Genomic DNA, 5,491 nt, shown 5'->3' on the forward strand with positions numbered 1-5,491 from the left:
AGTGCTCGCATCTGAACTTTGCACTCACAGAGCAAAAAAAAATCTTCCCGATGATGGCTCGAAAAAGTCAGTTTACTCAAGGCACGGCGATAATCTTACTTTGTTGATCCAAGCCAAAGATATGGAGTGACAGGCACTTAAACAATTAAAGGCTCTTTTGCTCGAGGGTAGAACATCCAAATAACCTGTTGCCACTTAATGCAACAGAATAATCGAGTCATTTTCAACGAAACAGCCCCAGATTTGCCACTGCCTAAGTACTGTAAATGTGTAAATTATTTGAGACGAGTTTCAACATAATTTATTGTGACATTGCATCTGGTGGTGCCATGGCTCAATAAAAGTTGACAAGTCCTGAACTAGAATGGAGGCTTGTGAGCCATCAGGTCTCTATCAAGTATGACCAGTCATGAATGGAACACGTCCAGCACGTTGAATACCGCGTAATGACACAGCCAAACAGATGGAAGTAGCTCAACTCAAGCGTGAACTGATTGCTTGATGGCCGCCCAACTGAGCGGTTCCAGTTCTTGGCGTGATGAACTGGCCCATCGCCACAGTGATTGCTCCCTGCAAGCCTGACTGGAGGTGTTCCTAAATACACACGTTTCTGATTGGCTTTTTCATCTGAGCTATTTTGTCTCACAATCGTACTGGCCTTAGTGGAGACGAGAAAATTCGGTCCAATCCTGCTGTTAAATTGTTCTGCACGAGCCGGGCATGTAAGCCCTCATTTCTTTTCCAGAAGAGGGCGCTATAGGACGTAAAAAAAAAAAAAAAAAAAAAAAACGGGAGTCCTAGGCACAATCATGTGGGCTGATATTTGTGCCACTAGAAACTGAATCTGAATATTATCGATTTGAATGTGAATTGCTTTACTTGAATATTTGAATTGAAAACTGAATTAATGAATTACATGAATTGCTTCAAAAGGAGTAATTCCAATTTATCTTGGACCCACCTGAATGTGGAAAATTCCTCTATAAAATTATAATTCAGGTAGGTAGGTCAATTTCATTTCAACCATCATTATATAATATACATCATGTATAAAATATATATACCTAAATAAAATGTGTTTCGTTAAAAATGACAGAAGAAGCTGAATGGATCGGTTTACTTTTTTCATGAGGATATTAGGTTACTTTTCCTGATTCAGATCTCACACTAGTCTTGTCATGCGCGCATGCGTCACGCAATCCATTGCGTCAAAGTCATGTATGCTTTCATTCCACACGTTTTATGGCTCGGATTTATGTTTAGAATATTGCAAAAGCAGGAAGACTTTAGAGAGGTGCCGACTGCAGGCTTTGATAGAACAGCTTGTCTCTGACAGCCTGCGGGCAGAGTCTGTGTTTGCTTTCCCTCACTCCAATTCCACTCTATTTCTTTCTTTATCTTACATGTCTGTTGCAGGCTTTGTCTGCGGATACGTCACACACGCTGTCTACATGTGTTAATCCTCCACCCAGAGAACGGGGATATGAGCAGTATACATGCAGCGATCACCACCCACCCATTATCTGCTTCTCCTCAAGAGGGTCGCGGGCATGCTGGAGCCAATCCCGGCCGTCTTTGGGCAGTAGGCAGGGTGCACCCTGAACTGGTTGCCAGCTAATCGCAGGGCACACAAAGACAAACGACATACCAACCGCATACCAAGGGACAATTTAGTGTGTTCAATTAACCTGCTGTGCATGTTTTTTGAAATGTGGGAGGAAATTAGAGCACCCAGATAAAAAACATGCAGGCATGGGGAGAACACGCAAACGCCACAGAGGAAGGCAGGGGCCCAGAATCAAACCGTGCGCTTCTGTACTGTGAGTCGGATGTGCTTACTAGCTGTGCTGCCCTAACTAAAACTATAATTAAAAAAAATTATATCATTTTTGTGAACAAAATAAAAGGACTGATTTAAAAATAAAAAAAGATAACTAACTGAAATTTGTCAGGTCTGCTGTCTTAACACCCTGAGCACCACATGGCGTGTGTGTGTGTGTGTGTGTGTGTGTGTGATATGGGGTTCTTTCAGAAGTGGCGCGCCAGAGTCACTCAACAGCTGTTGGCCAATCTTATCAGCTGCCCTCATTAAACCTGCCTCAGACTCTACCACGCCGCCAGATTGCCAACGTTCTACGAGGAGTCTCTACTTCCACTTCCAGACCCCTTTGAAAAATTACCCTGAATTGTTTTTTGCTCGTTTTTCCTTGTCACCTTGCTCTTGTTCTCTGCACGCCCGCTCCCTTCCAGTAACTTTACTCAAGTTCTCAATCCCTAGTTGTGTCCATCAACTTTTCCACCACCTGTTGCGCAATAATTATTCTATCATTACAATCCGATTGTTTTCATTCATTTCTGCACTTTGGGACTTCACCCAACAAAAAATTTAAACAAATACTAAAACTAATATAAACTAAACTAAAATGAAGCATTTTCTAAAAACTAACAATTCCCCTCGAAGAAAACCCAATTAAAAACAAACAGAATTTAATAATCAAAAGTCAAAATGAAATCAAACTAAAATGAAAACTCTAAAATTATTACAACCCTGGTATGTGCTCATTTTGCATCAGTCATCATTCTGTTGCTTTTTTTTCTCCCCATCCAACCACATGTGCGCGCTCGTCCTCCATTCGGCATTAGTCGTACCGTTCATAAAATCCTGATAGCCATCAAACAACGTGTGGCGCATATAAAACGGAATCCATTTCCTGTTCATTTTCTTCTTTTTATACTCTACAACAATAAAAAGAAAGATGACCTTATCATCGTATTGTACACTACAGTTTGATATTTATGGGGACATCAGGTGACATTCGAAGGGCCTTCAGCCTAATCTTTGAAAAGTGCTCCCTCTAATGAACTAATTAACCGCTGAGGTAAAAAGCTGCCATGCCAACAAAGTATTGTTGACGATATGAAGTGTTGATTTCTTAGTTTAATAACAGACTTGAAAAAGAAACAAATTTTTTGCGATCATTAGTTTATCCTTTAACGGTAGATTGAAAAAAAATAATACGAATTGCAAAACCCTCACCGGTGTTTTTAATACGAGGTAGGAGCCGTTGCGGTCGGCTTCAGGTGGACTTTTGAGTGTTCATTTTATGAGCTCGAGCTATTGCCAGCAAAACGTAATAGAGCGAAACCGGCGATGGAAGGTCAGCAAGGTGTTTTCAGCTTCGGATGATTTGGATGGCACAGTTGTGTGCTGTTGTAGTGGAGCAAAAACTCATCATTGGATTTAATGCGTAGTATGAGTTGAGGAGACGTAAACTCGGGTACACGTGTTATTTTTTCAACAAATGATTGTTTCATATGAGAGACACCAAAAATAAATTTTAAAAAATGATAGCTTTATTGTAAAAGTACTCAGCGATGGGCCTTTCATCCCAGGGACGGAATAGTTCGTTTTTGGGATGAAGGATAAGAAATTAAAAGAAAGAAAAAAAGACGGACTAAGCGAGGGCGGAAGTGGGTTTCTTAACCGGTTCAAGTACCGCGTGTATAGAATTCTAATATTTTCGGAGCACAATGAAGAGAGAAAATGAGAGAGAGAGAGCAAGCGAGGATCAGTGGGCAAAAACACAGAAACGATCCGCGTGGCTCTGTGAAGAAGCAAGTGAGAGCCAAAATATGCATTTTGACTTGCGTTTAATTTGAACAAAGGGATGAAGTGCAATAAATACAGACATCTCTAAAGCGCAAACCCGTTCTGAGCTCATCAGTGATTTGGCCTCAAGAGTCTGAGGAAGATTCTGGTACGCTCTGAAATTATAGCTGCGTTCGGCGCTGTTTGACGTAACATGCTCTCTGTGTTTATAATATAGATAATACCCCATTTAATAACGTGCAGAACCGTGGCTATTGGTCCCAAGCGGCTAACATATGAAACAAATCCGTTTTTATGGTAAAAATGTCGTTCATGCTTCCGAATTGTCTCTCCTTCTGTTTCACGTCGCAAAATGATTTTCAGTCAGATTAACGAACAAGTTGAACAATTGTTGCAATTCAAGCTTACCATTGGTGTATTTGTATCCAACTTCAAATTAATCATGGAACTTTTATTAAACATACACCTCGACTTTGGCAAAATAAAACATCCTATAAAGGAAACTAGTACCTTGTAAGTGGATGTCATTTGAATACTATTAAGGATGGTCTCAAGGAAAGCCAGCAGCATCAGTGCCGATACTGCTTTTAGTGTGCGGTTTCTGATATACAGCACACACACACACACGACGGGCACAGAGGGTGTCAGGAAGCACCCTACCAGGCTGGTTGAATCATCAATTGCACTTTCTAGGAGCATGTCAAAGAAGGGGGGGTGACTTGCTCTTGGTTCCTCCAAACAATCATAACTCAAAGCTTTATCTGCTTGTTTAAAAGCAAGCTTACGTACGGGATTTGCATATCCAAAGCGTTAATTTGCCTTCATCTGAGGTGCCATTAATTGCCCGCTTCCTCGTTGACTGCGCAATTTGGCAAAATGAGCTTGATTGTTCGCAAAATCTTTCTAAAGCAAATAACTTGTCACTTTATTGATTGGCTCTTAAATTTTCCATTTGAACAGCCTAAATTGCTTGGTTTATTCTGTACACCAGGAAACCTTGGGATGATTAGAACACTTGCAAACATGCAATTTTTTATCTTTTTTCTTTAAGTATTGACGCATTTTTTGCTTCGACGGGTCACGCAAATTAGAACAACAAGCATACAATACAGATGACAAGCAGTCAGTTCGTTTTTTCAAGATAACAGTCGTGATCTGCCGTCCATATTAAAATACCTTCTGACCTGCTCTCACACTTGGAAGAAGATTTGAGTGCTGACGTCTTTATTCTAAAAATGATGTGTTACCCAGCTGCTCTTTGGTCTGTGCAAATGAAAAATGAAAAAAAAAAATATATTTGCATATCCTGCTTCTCATACGGCGCCATAGACTTTATCAGGCGCTCATTATTCCTAATTCTTAACTTCCTCCTTTCCTTCACTCTTGATCAAATATGTCAATCCACCATTCGACTAAAAAGCACAATTTTTCATCTTTGACCAGTTGCAGGGAGGCGATCACAGCCTGGAGTGACCGGATCGAGTCCCCTGTGGAGTTCGTTGCTCCTCAAACAAATGCTGACCCTCCGGGGTATCTTTGCCTTCATTTGATCAGCAAGAAAAAGAAAATCCTAAAACATGAAAAAGAAAAATAGGCAGAAGAAGGGCAGCTGAATCGAGTCAGCTCAACGAGCAGATCATTGAAAAATACCAAATATGAAAGTCCATTTATTTTGAAAATGATATCTCATCTATAGCTTTAGTTTTCCACCGAGAAGTAATTTGTCTTCACATTCATCCTTTTTAACAAGCATGTATGTTCCGGTGACAATTTGTGTTTCATTTTCTACTTGCATGCCGAAAAGGTTGACTGGGGGACTTTTTCTTCCTTCCTTCCTCTTCTGCTCAGCACTTCTCCCATTGGCTGCACTTCACTGACGTG

The sequence above is a fragment of the Idiotropiscis lumnitzeri genome, chromosome 8 (assembly GCF_059441095.1).
Source record: "Idiotropiscis lumnitzeri isolate Australia: NSW breed Sydney's pygmy pipehorse chromosome 8, RoL_Ilum_1.0, whole genome shotgun sequence".
In the NCBI taxonomy this organism is placed as follows: domain Eukaryota; kingdom Metazoa; phylum Chordata; class Actinopteri; order Syngnathiformes; family Syngnathidae; genus Idiotropiscis; species Idiotropiscis lumnitzeri.